This window comes from Pseudophryne corroboree, chromosome 1 (genome assembly GCF_028390025.1).
Source record: "Pseudophryne corroboree isolate aPseCor3 chromosome 1, aPseCor3.hap2, whole genome shotgun sequence".
NCBI lineage: Eukaryota > Metazoa > Chordata > Amphibia > Anura > Myobatrachidae > Pseudophryne > Pseudophryne corroboree.
Genome location: NC_086444.1, coordinates 754,998,353 through 755,016,991, shown reverse-complemented (window position 1 = coordinate 755,016,991; position 18,639 = coordinate 754,998,353). Strand labels below are relative to the sequence as shown.

Here is an 18,639-nt window from a genome sequence, read left to right as displayed (position 1 = left end):
AAAAGGTTATCGCTACTTGAAAAATATACTGCATAAGGTATTATTGTATCACATAAAGGGCTCGCTAAAGGGGTCCTCTGTTCATTATTTAACCATATTATTACCAGTTATTTATATAGTACACACATGTTCTGCAGCGCTTTACAGAGAATATTTGTCCATTTATATCAGTCCCTGCCCCAGTGGAGCTTACAAGCTATATTCCCTACCACATGCACATACTTAAACACTAGGATTCATTTTGTTGGGAGCCAATTAACCTACCAGTATATTTTTGGATTGTGGGAGGAAACCCACACAAGTACAGGGAGAATATACAAACTCCACACCGTTAGGTCCATGGTGGTAATAAAACCCATGACCACAGTGCTGTGAGGCAGTAATGGTGGTCACCATACCGACGCCGGGATCCCGGCTTTTAGATGCCCGGCGGGTTCTACTCCCACACTATGGGTGTCGTGGACACCCACCAGTGGGTATAGTCCCTGTTAGTCGGCATGCCGACTGCTTGGATTGTAAGGGGTTGAGATCCCAGCGTCAGTTTTACATACCTCCCAACATGACCCTCTCCAGGAGGAACAGAATGCTCTGCACCTGGACTTTTCTCTTAATTTATGATTGCCGGCACCTGTGGTGAAACACCTTTCTTATCCATTAACCTGTTCAAAACAGATGCCAGCAATCATAAATTAAGAGAAAATCCAGGAGCAGAGCATTTTGTCCCTCCTGGAGAGGGTCACGTTGGGACGTATGGTTTTGTGACCGGAGGTCTCCACATAACTACATCCCAGCAGTGGGGCTCACCCTGCTCTCTGCACTGAGCCATTCATCTAAAATTGTTCAAAATGGTCTGCGGGACAACGGTAGTTCCGCCTCTGTGGAGGGCACAGCTGAGGAGGGGGGCATTGTGGGCCCTTGCAGGAGTTATACTGAGTACATTTTTACATACTTGCCTACTTGACCCTCTCCATGAGGGAGAAAATGCTCTGTTCCTGGACTTTCCTGGTAATGTATGATTGCCATCACCTGTGGTGAAACGCCTTTCTTATCAATTAACTAGCTCACCACAGGTGATGGCAATCATACATTACTAGGAAAGTCCAGGAACAGAGCATTTTCTCCCTCATGGAGAGGGTCAAGTAGGCAAGTATGCATTCAAATACTGTGGCATATTCCTTAGTATCAGTGTGATACTAAATATGTCACTGGTAATAAGCATCATTAATAAATGGAGCCCACAGAGACAACATATGCACCAAGAAATGATGGTATAAGATGTGATAAAATAATGCGGTATTAAATATAAGAACAAGTGTATTCTCCCTTCTTTCAGCATTATTATACTCTCCAGCAGATGTAAATGTAACATAAGGTGGAGTGGGCTGACGCTGACACCTGAAACCCTCTGAAGTACTGAATGTCATTGTATACAGCCTTGAAACAATTAAGCCTTTCATAGAATGTTACTTGTTGTCTAATACTACTTGTCATAGTCCTTACTAGCATAACAGAAAATGTAAAAAATGACCTTATGTATATAGCACCTATGATTCTAGTCACAGTAACGTCTAGCTAGTGCATTAGCTACAAGGAATGGGATTGCACTGCAGCTGTGTGGCCCTGCAGGGTTAATAGTTGAGAAGCTCACTGCATCCTGCCTGCTGTAAGCATTTAGGTTTCCGGAGCCCCTGTGTATGATTCCTCTTTCCAGCAACATGGCTGCTCCCGGCTGCATATAGGTAACGTGTATTTGCATTTCTAGCCTTACGTTCCTGTGTAATATTTTATGCCTGATTTGTTGTATCAAGAACGTTTTTGTGTTACTTCTGCAAACGTGTGACCTATTGTCTGATGACACAATGCTGGCTGCGGCTATGGATGGTACATAACACAGCTGCGGGCTTCTGCGTTCCATAAAAGGACTAGATGTGTACATTCCTTAAGCTTGCCCTCATACATGCTGTGTTAGAGATTATCATTCATGTTGTAATTCCACGAGGCTGAAGTTAGCTTCTTATTCGGCCAGCTTCTTATTCACTTCTTATTCAAGCTCTAGCTTCTTATTCACTTCTTATTCGAACTCCAGCTTCTTATTCAGATCATTCAGTTTTGCAAGGGTTAATGAGTCTTGGGTAACAAATTTGACACCTGAAATCAACAGAGTAGGTTCCCTTACATATGACCCACTTGTATTTTGCCTGGCCCAATGCTGTTTTGGGCATTGAATACACTGGCAAAGTGGGCACACACACCATATTTTACCATTTTGAATAAGTAGCTATAGGTTTGCAAGGGGTAACTAGTCTTGGGCCACATATTTGACGCCTGAAATCAACACAGGGTGGTTACTTACATATGACCCACTTGTACTTTGCTTGGCTCAACACTGTTTTGGGCATGAAATACACTGGCAAAGTGGGCACAAACACCATAATTGACCATTTTGAATAAGTAGCTGTAGTTTTGCAAGGGTGAACCAGTCTTGTGCCACAAATTTGACCCCCAAAAACAACAGAGGGTGGTCACTTACATATGACCCACTTGTATTTTGCTTGGCCCAATGCTGTTTTGAGCATGAAATACACTGGCAAAGTGGGCACAAACACCATTTTATAAATTGCCATTTTGAATAAGTAGCTGCAGTTTTGCAAGGGTTAACTAGTCTTGGGCCACAAATTTGACCCCCAAAAACAACATAGGGTGGTCACTTGCATGTGACCCACTTGTATTTTGCCTGGCCCAATGCTGGTTTGGGCATGAAATACACTGGCAAAGTGGGCACACACACCATATATTACCATTTTGAATAAGTAGCTGTAGTTTTGCAAGGGTTAACCAGTCTTGGGCCACAAATTTGACACCTGAAATCAACAGAGGGTGGTCACTAGCTTATGACCCAGTTGTATTTTGCTTGGCCCAACGCTGTTTTGGGCATGAAATACACTGGCAAAGTGGGCACAAACACCATTTTATAAATTGCCATTTTGAATAAGTAGCTGTAGTTTTGCAAGGGTTAACTAGTCTTGGGCCACAAATATGACACCTGAAATCAACAGAATGTGGTCACTTACATATGACCCAGTTGTATTGTGCTTGGCCCAACGCTGTTTTGGGCATGAAATACACTGGCAAAGTGGGCACAGACACCATAATTTACCATTTTGAATAAGTAGCTGTAGTTTTGCAAGGGTTAACTAGTCTTGGGCCACAAATTTGACACCTGAAATCAACAGAGGGTGGTCACTTACATATGACCCAGTTATATTTTGCTTGGCCCAACGCTGTTTTGGGCATAAAATACACTGGCAAAGTGGGCACAAACACCATTTTTTACCATTTTGAATAAGTAGCTGTAGTTTTGCAAGGGTTAACCAGTCTTGGGCCACAAATTTGACACCTGAAATCAACAGAGGGTGGTCACTTACATATGACCCAGTTGTATTTTGCTTGGCCCAACGCTGTTTTGGGCATGAAATACACTGGCAAAGTGGGCACAAACACCATTTTTTACCATTTTGAATAAGTAGCTGTAGTTTTGCAAGGGTTAACCAGTCTTGGGCCACAAATTTGACACCTGAAATCAACAGAGGGTGGTCACTTACATATGACCCAGTTGTATTTTGCTTGGCCCAACGCTGTATTGGGCATGAAATACACTGGCAAAGTGGGCACAAACACCATTTTATAAATTGCCATTTTGAATAAGTAGCTGTAGTTTTGCAAGGGTTAACTAGTCTTGGGCCACAAATTTGACACCTGAAATCAACAGAATGTGGTCACTTACATATGACCCAGTTGTATTTTGCTTGGCCCAACGCTGTTTTGGGCATGAAATACACTGGCAAAGTGGGCACAGACACCATAATTTACCATTTTGAATAAGTAGCTGTAGTTTTGCAAGGGTTTACTAGTCTTGGACCACAAATTTGACCCCCAAAAACAACAGAGGGTGGTCACTTGCATGTGACCCACTTGTATTTTGCCTGGCCCAACGCTGGTTTGGGCATGAAATACACTGGCAAAGTGGGCACAAACACCATAATTTACCATTTTGAATAAGTAGCTGTAGTTTTGCAAGGGTTAACCAGTCTTGGGCCACAAATTTGACACCTGAAATCAACAGAGGGTGGTCACTTACATATGACCCAGTTGTATTTTGCTTGGCCCAACGCTGTTTTGGGCATGAAATACACTGGCAAAGTGGGCACAAACACCATTTTATAAATTGCCATTTTGAATAAGTAGCTGTAGTTTTGCAAGGGTTAACTAGTCTTGGGCCACAAATTTGACCGCCAAAAACAACAGAGGGTGGTCACTTACATATGACCCACTTGTATTTTGCCTGGCCCAACGCTGTTTTGGGCATGAAATACATTGGCAAAGTGGGCACACACACCATATTTTACCATTTTGAATAAGTAGCTGTAGTTTTGCAAGGGTTAACTAGTCTTGGGCCACAAATTTGACCCCCAAAAACAACAGAGGGTGGTCACTTGCATGTGACCCAGTTGTATTTTGCTTGGCCCAACGCTGTTTTGGGCATGAAATACACTGGCAAAGTGGGCACATACACCATATTTTTGAATAACTAGTGTAGTTTTGCAAGGGTTAACTAGTCTTGGGCCACAAATTTGACACCTGAAATCAACAAAGCGTGATCACTTACATATGACCCACTTGTACTTTGCTTGGCCCAACACTGTTTTGGGCATGAAATACACTGGCAAAGTGGGCACAAACACCATAGTTTGTTCCTAGTTCCGAAACCGAATGGGTCCTCCCGGCCCATTCTAAACCTCAAGTCTTTGAACAATTTTGTGAATGTTTCCAAGTTCCGTATGGAAACCCTTCACTCTATTGTTCTGGCTTTGGAGCCCATGGACTATATGGTATCCAGTGATCGTGCTGAGCCAAAAAAAAAAGTGGGTCCCAGGGACCCCTCACTTTTGAAAATTGGGGTCCTACCGGTCTTTTTCTGGGTCCCATCGGAATGAAGGTTCTTTTAAACTTAATCTTGTTTGGACACTACAAAACTGTTGCAAGGTGGGAGGATGGGGTGACAGTGCTGCTGGGCTGTGTAGCATGCAGGACACCCTGCACCAGAGGTATTACTAGACATTTTGGTGCCATTAGGCAGAAAGTGAATTGGTGTCCCACCTCCCAGACTGCAAAGTATAGGCGGTGTGCGCCGAAGGTGCGCCACAATATTTTAGTGGCGTGGCTTCATGGGGAAGGGGCGTGACCACATAATAGTGCCAATTCACATTACGCCACACAGTAGTGCAGCTTATACACATTGCACCAGGTAGAACCTCCTATGCACACTGCGCCAGGTAGAGCACTTTATACATATTGCGCCAGGTATAGCACGTTATACACACTGCGCCCGGTAAGAGCACTGAGGCACACTGCGCCCGGTAAGAGCACTGAGGCACACTGCGCCCGGTAAGAGCACTGAGGCACACTGCGCCCGGTAAGAGCACTGAGGCACACTGCGCCCGGTAAGAGCACTGAGGCACACTGCGCCCGGTAAGAGCACTGAGGCACACTGCGCCCGGTAAGAGCACTGAGGCACACTGCACCCGGTAAGAGCACTGAGGCACACTGCACCAGGTAAGAGCACTGAGGCACACTGCACCAGGTAAGAGCACTGAGGCACACTGCACCAGGTAAGAGCACTGAGGCACACTGCACCAGGTAAGAGCACTGAGGCACACTGCACCAGGTAAGAGCACTGAGGCACACTGCACCAGGTAAGAGCACTGAGGCACACTGCACCAGGTAAGAGCACTGAGGCACACTGCACCAGGTAAGAGCACTGAGGCACACTGCACCAGGTAAGAGCACTGAGGCACACTGCACCAGGTAAGAGCATTGAGGCACACTGCACCAGGTAAGAGCATTGAAGCACACTGCAGTAATCACCGGCGTCATCCTCCTGCCCCCCCCCCCCCCCCAGGCCGTATCGGACACAGAGAGGGAGACAGGGAACGCACCACACGTGCAGGGATCGGCGTCCTCCGTGATCTAGTGGGTAAAGCTGGGCTTTGTGACTGGGGCTTCCCGTGGTGCCGTCTGAGACAGTGGCCGCGCTGCCGCTCTTGCTTCGAGGGGTTGAACACCTCAAAGCAAGAGCAGCAGCGCGGCCACCGCCTCAGACGGCACCGCGGGAAGCCCCAGTCACAAAGCCCAGCTTTACCCACTAGATCACGGAGGACGCCGATCCCTGCACATTGCCAGCAGCTCTCTGAGTCCCCCCCCTCCCCCCCGTAACCCATCCCGCACTACTCTTCACTCACCGACACCGAGTCACCCGTCCTCCGCAAGCAGCCAGGCGCCAAAGAGGAGGGGAAACTGGCTCCACGTCCTTTTTATATCATTCAGCCCGAGGCCAGCTTGTCAGTTAAACAAATCCCCCTTAGGGATTGGCTAATGAGGAGCGTGTCCCCGGGGACCCTCCCACTTTGTAAACTGGAGTCCCATGTCTTCAAAAACGGGTAAAAAACGCGCCATAGCGCGTTTTTGCGATCACTGGTATCTATGGACATACAGGAAACTTACCTACATATACCTATTGCCATATCGCATCAACAAAACCTGCGGTTGGCTATTGGCAACCTACATTATCAATTCCAGGCCTTACCTTTTTGCCTGACCACGGCTCCGCAAATCTTCAACAAGGTCATGGCGGTTATGACTGCCCTGCTCCGCCGTTAGGGTATCAGGATCCCACTAGGTCTGGACGATTTGTTTATCCTGGGAAACTCCCCAGAGGTTCTCCTCAGTCATCTGGAACTGACTGTCCAATTTCTGCAAGCCCACGGGTGGCTCATCAACTGGAAAAAATCCTCCCTGGTCCCTGCTCAGAGCATGGTGCACCTGGGGGCATTGTTGGACACACTCAACCAACGGTTGTTCTGGTCTCAGGAGAAGGTCCTGAAGCGTCAGGACAGTATACAATACTTCCTTTCTCGCCCATGAGTGTCGATACACTCGGCGATACAAGTACTAGGCCTCATGGTGTCGGCTTTGGACATGGTGGAGTATGCTCCGTTTCACTCTCGCCCTCTGCAGAAGCTAATCCTTGCCAAGTGGGACGGCCTGCCTCACTGGATCAGATCTCACATGATATCCTTGACTCCAGAGGTTCGTCTGTCACTGACCTGGTGGCTACAGGACCAACAATTGAGCAGGGGTCGTCCCTTCTGGATCTCAGCGTTGGGCCAGGCAAAATACAAGTGGGTCACATGCAAGTGACCACCCTCTGTTGTTTTTGGGGGTCAAATTTGTGACCCACGACTAGTTAACCCTTGCAAAACTACAGCTACTTATTCAAAATGGTAAAATATGGTGCATGTGCCCACTTTGCCAGTGTATTTCATGCCCAAAACAGCGTTGGGCCAAGCAAAATACAACTGGGTCATATGTAAGTGACCACATTCTGTTGATTTCAGGTGTCAAATTTGTGGCCCAAGACTGGTTAACCCTTGCAAAACTACAGCTACTTATTCAAAATGGTAAATTATGGTGTTTGTGCCCACTTTGCCAGTGTATTTCATGCCCAAACCAGCGTTGGGCCAGGCAAAATACAAGTGGGTCACATGCAAGTGACCACCCTCTGTTGTTTTTGGGGGTCAAATTTGTGGCCCAAGACTAGTTAACCCTTGCCAAACTACAGCTACTTATTCAAAATGGTCAATTATGGTATGTGTGCCCACTTTGCCAGTGTATTTCATGCCCAAACCAGCGTTGGGCCAAGTAAAATACAAGTGGGTCATATGTAAGTGATGACTCTCTGTTGATTTCAGGGGTAAAATTTGTGACCCAAGACTCATTAACCCTTGCAAAACTAAATTTTCTGAATAAGAAGCTGGAGCTCGAATAAGAAGTGAATAAGAAGCTGGCCGAATATTCCTCCCATTACCTTACTGCACAATGCAGTGGAGACTGCTGCAAGCAGATTCGCCTCTTTCCATGCATAGACTTCTGGCTGAAAACCTAAAGTAACACATAGCTTCACACACTTTGTAAAAGTGTACAGCTAACCTGAAAACCACATGGCTCATACATTGCTGGTGTAAGAGGTAGGAGACACTTTTGTGCTGTAGGGATGGCCATCGACCATCCATAGTTGCCAAACATCGATGGCTAACTGCTGCTGGTCGATGGTTTTACCATCAATGACAGAGAGCCAGTGGTTCGCTACCATCGATGGCTGAGTAAAACTAAATGTTAAAAAAAATATTTTTTACCTGCACAGCGCTTAACCCTGTCCCCGTGTTGTGTGTGTGGTGTTGTTGTTGTTGTTGTTGTTGTTGTTGTGTTTTTTTTTTTTTTCTTTAATTGGTCTGCGTCCCGGACAGCGGTGGCCATTGAGTGGTGCAAACCATCGATGGTTTATGTGCCATAGATGGTTATCTCCGATGACACTATCGTGCAGTCACAAAATAATCTATTCAAACGAGGGACTGATTTTTGCTGGAACGAAGGTTGTGTAGCAGGGTGATTTGGGTCCTGAAGGGTTGTGTTTATAATTTTTTTTTTTTTTTTATTGAAGCACAAGCATCATTTGCAGACAACATGCATAGTAGATACAAATGTGGCATTGTGAAATGAATACATTGATCATAATATGGCAATATTGTTACAAGCTGTTAAAAAAAACCACACACATTAAAAGACAGTGCATGACAAAGAAAAAAAAATCCACTTGAGAAACATACATAATACAATGATGTCACGTGATGCTCAGCTTCACCACTACTATTTCAAATTTTTACAACCAAAATAAATGGGAAGCAGCTGCTGGTTTGCAGTCTACTTCCCTGAAAAAATAACACGAAACATTGTGACCAGCATATTGTTAAAGCTTACCTAATAGGAATGAGGGCCAATATGGCTACATGCAAATGCTATAAAGCGAGAATGGTGGAGCTAGTGAGAGCCACCAGACCTTCCATATACAGCAGACTACACTCTATTGCCATGCACAACATAATGTTGAAATAATATGGTGTTAGTGCTCAAGTTGCAAGGAATGTCGTTATTTAGACAATAGCAATAGGGCCCCAAAAAAATCAAATTATATTTGTAAAACAATATAAAAAAGGTGTTCTAAGTGAGCTGGACTTAACATTTTTTTTTAAATAAACAAAGACAAAGCAGAACAGGAAAAGAAAACAGAGTGAAATGTGGAGGTTGGGGGGGGGGTAGGCTAACAGAAGGCAGTGTCAGTCACCTGTCCTAACTAGCTTAGTGGATAATGTCGTTTTCAAGTAATTATGTCTTTTACTACCTGTCTCAACCCATCAGATAGCATGGGAACCTATTTAGATATGATGGTATAATAATAGAATACTGAACCATAAACCGAGGTAGAACGCGCTATTGTGGTCAAGGCCTAAAAAATGAAAAAGTAATATTAGAATAACATATCCGAACATCAGAAATACTGGACTGATAAACAGAGCAGGACTCGCTACTGTATTCAGTGTCAAAAATAAACCTAAAATCCCAATATTAAAGTAATACAGTGACAAAGTCAATACAAAAACAAAAGTAATTTTTACGTTGACCTGACTAGAGATACTGTGAAGGTCAGGAAATAACAAAGGTACACGTTTTAGTGCTGAAAATGCCATCATCATCATCATCATCATCAAAGAGAACCGAATACAAGTTATGGTTATGCTACTTGTAGATGTATCAGAAACCAGTTGAACTGTACTAGCTAGAAATAATCATGAATTGAAAGGGAGGGGCATATGGAAGGGGAGGAGAAACAGACGGGAAACACTATTGAACTCCGTTATAATATGAGAATAAAAGCATAACAGGCAACCCTTCACTGAGAGAAAGCTCCAGGAAATTCGGAACATTTCTCTAATTAGAAAGGGTATCACATATCACACGCATAGTCAGTATCATGGAAACATGGGGGGTCATTCCGAGTTGTTCGCTCGCAAGCTGCTTTTAGCAGCTTTGCACACGCTAAGCCGCCGCCTACTGGGAGTGAATCTTAGCATATTAAAATTGCGAACGAAAGATTAGCAGAATTGCGAATTAGCAGTTTCTGAGTAGCTCCAGACTTACTCGGCATCTGCGATCAGTTCAGTGCTTGTCGTTCCTGGTTTGACGTCACAAACGCACCCAGCGTTCGCCCAGACACTCCTCCGTTTCTCCAGCCACTCCCGCGTTTTCCCCAGAAACGGCAGCGTTTTTTCACACACTCCCATAAAACGGCCAGTTTCCGCCCAGAAACACCCACTTCCTGTCAATCACATTACGATCACCAGAACGAAGAAAAAACCTCGTAATGCCGTGAGTAAAATTCTTAACTGCATAGCAAATTTACTTGGCGCAGTCGCACTGCGGACATTGCGCATTAGCGACTATTCGCTCCGTTGCGACAAAAAAATAACGAGCGAACAACTCGAATGACCCCCATGGTTAGCAGGATAAAAGCACAAAAATAATGACTGGGCACCACTTTATGTAATTGCTCCTAAAAGGCCTATAAACTGCAATTTGAACAACATGGCGGGGGTAAAGATTCCATTATGTGCCTCCTCATGAGGTGCATCATAGTTAATGTACTGCGGGGATGCTTCCATATTTATATACTGATCTTGAGTGCGACAGAAATGAGAATCGGGATCTGCAGCATAACCGTACATTTCGGTAATGCGAAGATGTTGGTGCAGAAATAAAGACGGCAACTTCAGAGATGCATACTGGCACAGAAGCAGCAGACATGGCTCCATGGTTATCATGAGTAGCATTGCCAGTCTCAAAGTTTCTCTGTGGCTGGGTCATCAGGGTAATCGGGCAAGGAGCTTTTACTATCAAATGCGCCAGGTCATGCTCTGAATCAGGAGAATGGGCTGCCATATGAAAAGGGTCACAATCAAAAAGTGATAGTATTCTATAAAATTTGGCATCAATGTAGGGTATCATGATCTCCGCTAACTCTGTTGCCAACTGGGTTGCAAAAGCTGCAGTATAAGACACTGGCGACAGGACTGTCGCCACAGATGAAGGTGAAGGGACAGGGGGTAGCGGAAAGCATTCTTCCTGCTGAGGAGCCTCAGACATATTGCAGGGCATAACGTGATATGTGAGATGCCAAAAAGCATACACCATGCATATGCAGATTACGGAACACCAATAACAAAGCTGCAATTACAGTACCCACCACTATATGGCTGGCACTGTATAAAAAAATACAGTAGGAGGCAAAAACCCACAGCACACTTAGAAGATAGTGGTAATATATAAGACAATTAAATAGGTAGCAGTCACAGAAAATAGGATGATGATAATAGAAGACCACTGCTTTTAGAGAGGTGACAGTCCCCACCAACCTTAGCAAAACAGTCCAGGTAATTTCCACTGTACAGTAATAAAAGAGTGTGGTGAACTTCAACATAGATGTGATAACAACAGGAAAGGTTTAGATAGCACCCGGCAATTATATCCCCAGAGAGCCCCTATGATCAGCAACCCTTGAAGAGAAAGACAAGGACTCCACCTCGGCTGCTTTAATGATGTTTAGTTTAGGCTCCGATAAGCAGCAGCAAGTGCAGGATGCAGCCACAGACAGCAAGCTCTGGTGTCCATATGCATCCAGGAGAGTCACTCCACGTGGAGCCAGCAGCACAGGAAAGCTGAGTGTAGCAAAGAACAGAGGAATTTGAAGGAATTTTCTGTAACTTCAGGCTGGGTGTCGGAGCGCCTGAAGCATACAGCCTCCTAACAGCAAGGTGCTCCAGCCAACATAAAAAGTGAGTCTACCAGACATCCCCCGTCGGAGAGATCTTAAACTCAGGGCACAGCAGAAGGACAGCAGACTGGATCACAGCTGCGACCTCCAGTGGGGACCAATCAAGAAGGTAAGTCGCTCCCAACTTCTGTCAGCTTTTTCGCGCCCAAGATGGCGGGTGCGGTCATATATGCCTGTACCTTACAGGCTCGACTCCGGTGAAGAAATAGGGGCTCCAGACCCAATAACAGAAATAAAGCACTTCTTGATATAATGGCACTGCAACAGTTAGCTCTGAAGAGTTGATTCACCCAAATAACTCCTGTGCCAGGTCAGATGAAAGGTCTAAAGGTGGGTACACACTAATAGATATATCTGCAGATCAATTGATCTGCAGATATATCTATGGACGGATCGGGCAGTGTGCTGTGCATACACACTGCCCGATCCGTCGGGGACTGACGTCATGAACTGGGCGGGCGTGTACACACGCCCGCCCAGTTCAGCTGTCAATCACCGCCGGCCGCCGCAGCATGTGTACGGGCGGTCGGCCGACCGCCCCGTACACACACAGCGACACGCCAATATTTCTCTAACGTCCTAAGTGGATGCTGGGGACTCCGTAAGGACCATGGGGAATAGCGGCTCCGCAGGAGACTGGGCACAAAAGTAAAGCTTTAGAACTACCTGGTGTGCACTGGCTCCTCCCCCCATGACCCTCCTCCAAGCCTCAGTTGGATTTTTGTGCCCGACCGAGAAGGGTGCACACTAGGTGGCTCTCCTGAGCTGCTTAGTGAAAAGTTTAGTTTTCCTGAATCTGAGAAATTAAATGAGGTGTGTGATGATGCGTGGGTTTCCCCCGATAACAACCGATAATTTCTAAAATGTTATTGGCATTATATCCTTTCCCGCCAGAGGTTAGGGTGCGTTGGGAAACACCCCCTAGGGTGGATAAAGCGCTCACACGCTTGTAAGAACAAGGGCTCTACCCTCTCCTGAGATGGCCGCCCTTAAGGATCCTGCTGATAGAAAGCAGGAGGGTATCCTAAAATGTATTTACACACATACTGGTGTTATACTGCGACCAGCAATCGCCTCAGCCTGGATGTGCAGTGCTGGGTTGGCGTGGTCGGATTCCCTGACTGAAAATATTGATACCCTAGATAGGGACAGTATATTATTGCCTATAGAGCATTTGAAAGATGCATTTCTATATATGCGTGATGCACAGCGGAATATTTGCCGACTGGCATCAAGTCTAAGTGCGTTGTCCATTTCTACCAGTAGAGGGTTATGGACATGACAGTGGTCAGATGATGCGGATTCCAAACGGCATTTGGAAGTAATGCCTTATTAAGGGGAGGAGTTATTTGGGGTCGGTCTTTCAGACCTGGTGGCCACGGCAACAGCTGGGAAATCCACGTTTGTACCCCAGGTCGCCTCTCAACATGAGAAGACGCCGTATTATCAGGCGCAGTCTTTTCGTGGACAAGCGGGCAAAAGGTTCCTCATTTCTGCCCCGTGACAGAGGGAGAGGAAAAAGGCTGCAGAAATCAGCCAGTTCCCAGGAACAGAAACCCTCTCCCGCCTCTGCCAAGCCCTCAGTATGACGCTGGGGCTGTACAAGCAGAATCAGGCACGGTGGGGGGCCCGTCTCAATGAATTTCAGCGCGCAGTGGGCTCACTCGCAAGTAGACCCCTGGATCCTTCAGGTGATATCTCAGGGGTACAAATTGGAATTCGAGACGTCTCCCCCTCGCCGTTTCCTAAAGTCTGCTTTACCGATGTCTCCTTCTGACAGGAGACCGTTTTGGAAGCCATTCACAAGCTGTATTCCCAGCAGGTGATAATCAAGGTACCCCTCCTGCAACAGGGAACGGGGTATTATTCCACACTGTTGTGGTACCGAAGCCGGACGGCTCGGTGAGACCGATTCTAAATCTAAAATCTTTGAACACTTGCATACAGAGGTTCAAATTCAAGATTGAGTCACTCAGAGCAGTGATTGCGAACCTGGAAGAAGGGGACTACATGATGTCTCGGGACATCAAGGATGCTTACCTTCATGTCCCAATTTACCCTTCTCACCAAGGGTACCTCAGGTTTATGGTACAGAACTGTCACTATCAGTTCAGACGCTGCCGTATGGATGGTCCACGGCACCCCGGGTCTTTACCAAGGTAATTGCCGAAATTATGATATTCCTTCGAAGGAAGGGAATTTTAGTTATCCCTTACTTGGACGATTCCCTGATAAGGGTAAGATCCAGGGAACAGTTGGAGGTCGGTGTAGCACTATCTCAGGTAGTGTTGCGGCAGCACGATTGGATTCTCAATATTCCAAAATCGCAGCTGGTTCCAAAGACTCGTCTTCTGTTCCTAGGGATGATCCTGGACACAGTCCAGAAAAAGGTGTTTCTCCCGGAGGAGAAAGCCAGGGAGTTATCCGAGCTAGTCAGGAACCTCCTAAAACCGAGCCAACTCTCAGTGCATCAATGCACAAGGGTTCTGGGTAAAATGGTGGCTTCCTACGAAGCAATCCCATTCGGCAGATTCCACGCAAGAACTTTCCAGTGGGACCTGCTGGACAAATGGTCCGGGTCGCATCTTCAGATGCATCAGCGGATAACCCTGTCACCAAGGACAAGGGTGTCCCTCCTGTGGTGGTTGCAGAGTGCTCATCTTCTAGAGGGCCGCACATTCAGGACTGGGTCCTGGTGACCACGGATGCCAGCCTGCGAGGCTGGGGAGCAGTCACACAGGGAAGGAATTTCCAGGGCTTATGGTCAAGCCTGGAGACATCACTTCACATAAATATCCTGAAGCTAAGGGCCATTTACAATGCTCTAAGCTTAGCAAGACCTCTGCTTCAAGGTCAGCCGGTGTTGATCCAGTCGGACAACATCACGGCAGTCACCCACGTAAACAGACAGGGTGGCACAAGAAGCAGGAGGGCAATGGCAGAAGCTGCAAGGATTCTTCGCTGGGCGGAAAATCATGTGATAGCACTGTCAGCAGTATTCATTCCGGGAGTGGACAACTGGGAAGCAGACTTCCTCAGCAGACACGACCTCCACCCGGGAGAGTGGAGACTTCACCCAGAAGTCTTCCACATGATTATAAACCGTTGGGAAAAACTCGACAGGTATTGCGCCAGGTCAAGGGACCCTCAGGCAATAGCTGTAGACGCTCTGGTAACACCGTGGGTGTACCAGTCAGTGTATGTGTTCCCTCCTCTGCCTCTCATACCCAAGGTACTGAGATTGAGAGATGCTCACGGAGGATCCGTGGCCTCTACCTCTAAGAAGGGACCTGCTCCAGCAAGGACCCTGTCTGTTCCAAGACTTACCGCGGCTGCGTTTGACGGCATGGCGGTTGAACGCCGGATCCTGAAGGAAAAAAGGCATTCCGGATGAAGTCATCCCTATCCTGATCAAAGCCAGGAAGGATGTAACCGCAAAACATTATCACCGCATTTGGCGAAAATATGTTGCGTGGTGCGAGGCCAGTAAGGCCCGACGGAGGAAATTCAACTGGGTCGATTCCTACATTTCCTGCAAACAGGAGTGTCTATGGGCCTGAAATTGGGGTCCATTAAGGTTCAAATTTCGGCCCTGTCAATTTTCTTCCAAAAAGAACTAGCTTCAGTCCCTGAAGTTCAGACGTTTGTAAAAGGGGTACTGCATATACAGCCTCCTTTTGTGCCTCCAGTGGCACTTTGGGATCTCAATGTAGTTTTTGGGTTCCAAAAGTCACATTGGTTTGAACCACTTAAATCTGTGGAGTTAAAATATCTCACATGGAAAGTGGTCATGCTGTTGGCCCTGGCCTGGGCCAGGCGCGTGTCAGAATTGGCGGCTTTATCCTGTAAAAGCCCTTATCTGATTTTCCATTCGGACAGGGCGGAATTGAGGACTCGTCCTCAGTTTCTCCCTAAGGTGGTTTCAGCGTTTCACCTGAACCAACCTATTGTGGTGCCTGCGGCTACTAGGGACTTGGAGGACTCCAAGTTGCTAGACGTTGTCAGGGCCCTGAAAATATATGTTTCCAGGACGGCTGGAGTCAGAAAATCTGACTCGCTGTTTATCCTGTATGCACCCAACAAGCTGGGTGCTCCTGCTTCTAAGCAGACTATTGCTCGTTGGATTTGTAGTACAATTCAGCTTGCACATTCTGTGGCAGGCCTGCCACAGCCAAAAATCTGTAAATGCCCACTCCACAAGGAAGGTGGGCTCATCTTGGGCGGCTGCCCGAGGGGTCTCGGCTTTACAACTTTGCCGAGCAGCTACTTGGTCAGGAGCAAATACGTTTGTAAAATTCTACAAAATTGATACCCTGGCTGAGGAGGACCTGGAGTTCTCTCATTTGGTGCTGCAGAGTCATCCGCACTCTCCCGCCCGTTTGGGAGCTTTGGTATAATCCCCATGGTCCTTACGGAGTCCCCAGCATCCACTTAGGACGTTAGAGAAAATAAGAATTTACTTACCGATAATTCTATTTCTCGTAGTCCGTAGTGGATGCTGGGCGCCCATCCCAAGTGCGGATTGTCTGCAATACTGGTACATAGTTATTGTTACCAAAAAATCGGGTTATTGCTGTAGTGAGCCATCTTTTCTAGAGGCTCCTCTGTTATCATGCTGTCAACTGGATTTAGATCACGAGTTATACGGTGTGATTGGTGTGGCTGGTATGAGTCTTACCCGGGATTCAAAATCCTTCCTTATTGTGTACGCTCGTCCGGGCACAGTATCCTAACTGAGGCTTGGAGGAGGGTCATGGGGGGAGGAGCCAGTGCACACCAGGTAGTTCTAAAGCTTTACTTTTGTGCCCAGTCTCCTGCGGAGCCGCTATTCCCCATGGTCCTTACGGAGTCCCCAGCATCCACTACGGACTACGAGAAATAGAATTATCGGTAAGTAAATTCTTATTATCGGTAGATATATTGGCCGTCGGCTGTGCTGCGCGGCCGACGCGATACGTCTGTGAACGACGGAGTTCACAGACGTATCGGCCGTACACACTGGCCGACGGTCCCGCGATATATCGGCTGTTCAAGAGAACGGCCGATATATCGACCAGTGTGTACGGGCCTTAAGGCTGGAGCCCAGATAAAATGCGGCCACGCTGGGTGCCCCGCCCACCAGAAGTCGGTTGTGTTTATAATTCTAACTGGAAATGGTTTTTAATTTGGAACTAGTCAAGGTTTATGGTTTTCAAGGACATGATATTTGCAAAGCATACATTTCCAAAAAGATGTGGGAGGAGCAAGGGTGGCGTGTGAGCCTGCTGCTGTGCAGGTGTGATTGGGCACTTACCTCCCGCCACTTGTTCACATCCTCAGTCCATCAATGCAACCAAGACAATACTGGAACATGGTTTGGATGCAGATAGGAACCTCCTGTTGTATCCAGTAAAGCAAGAAAAACACGCTACATAGAGATGACCTCAACTGGACTCCGTGAATGGTCAACATTGTCACTTGTGGCCTCAGACTGGGTACCACCAGGTGTGACCCTGAATGAAAACACCGACACAGGGAAGGGAAAAAGGAACAACATACACAACACAATGCAATGGTTACAACCGAATATGATTATGCAGCTCCAAACCCTACAATTCTCACCAGCAGGTACCTTACAGACAGCGTACCTTTCATGGTGGCCTGACTGTCGGGAATCCAAGAACTTACCACAGCCTACCTGTAATGGGGGCCTGCTCACCATAAACCTAAGGGCCTAGCACCTACCCATAACAGTGCCTGCGGCCTAGCACCGGATTATACAATGGCATGACCCACCATCGACTTACCTTACATGCGGCCTAGTGCTGGATCATATAATGCCATGCCACTGCTTAGCACCGACTTACCATACCTGTGGCCTTGCACCTGATCATACGATACAACAGCCTAGCACTGCCTCACAACACCCGCAGCCTAGTGCCAGATCAGACAATACCACAGCCTAGCGCCAGCTTACCATGCGGACCAAACAGTCCTGAACACCCATAACCAGGGTGTAGTGCTCTTCTGCCACACGGGCCTATTACCCGCCTAACTGGAACCCACAATACCTTAGGGCCTAATGACCACTGTGCCCCAGTCCTATTGCTGCCTTTCTGGGGCTTTACAACATACAAATGTGGGGCCTGATGCCGCCTAGCTCGGGGCTCGATACACTCCCACTCTATAAGGCATAATACCCCTTTATCTTCCCGGGCCAAAAGCCCACCTATTGCGCCACAGGTGTAATGCCTGATGATGCTCACAGGCCTGGTGTCCAAACCCTGGTGGTCCAGCGTGGTACCGAGGCCACCAGTCCTGTGGGTTTTGACTGGGCCAAGCCTGGCTCAGTCACATCCACTGCATGGTCAGTGCTGGGTCCCGTTTGCCAGCAGGGAGGGGGGACTCGGGGAGGGAGCGATATCGCAGGACCCATACTGCACAAACCATTGGATTTGTACGTAAACTATTGGGTTTGTGTACCAATCCTTATCGGAGCGGTCGAGAATTGTTTGATAGCCACGATTATTACCCAGTGTATAGTTGCATCCCATGTAGGGTTTTCTTTTTGTAATATATAGATTACCTTCTCGATCCTCATAATTTAGTTATTAAAAAATGTAAAAAAATATACTCAGGCACTCCCCAACTTTATTTGTGCAGACTTTTTGTTCACCTATTGTATTTCATGGTGCTTACTTCTCAGTCTTTAAAAGGGGTGTAGTATGGTATGCCCGCAGCCGGGCTCCCGGTGGCCAGCATACCGGCGCCGGAATACCAACCGCTGGCATACCGACAGCTGGGCAAGCGCAAATGAGCCCCTTGTGTGCTCGCTACGGGCACGGTGGCGCGCTATGCTATCTTTTCTTCCTCCAGGG

General features: G+C 47.1%; 1 protein-coding gene across 2 annotated transcripts in view; it reads left to right on the top strand.

Annotated features, from left to right (window-relative positions):
* The first annotated feature begins 1,639 nt into the window (after nucleotides 1-1,639).
* Nucleotides 1,640-18,639, top strand: part of ABCG2 (ATP binding cassette subfamily G member 2 (JR blood group)) — a 449,463-nt gene continuing 432,463 nt past the window's right edge. Inside the window, exon 1 of one of the 2 annotated variants that reach the window (XM_063916996.1) lies at nucleotides 1,640-1,739. The gene's annotated coding sequence lies outside the window, so the exon portion shown is untranslated. Of the gene's footprint in view, nucleotides 1,740-11,714; nucleotides 11,892-18,639 lie in introns of those variants that run through there. The other variant, XM_063917005.1, reaches the window with a different exon arrangement.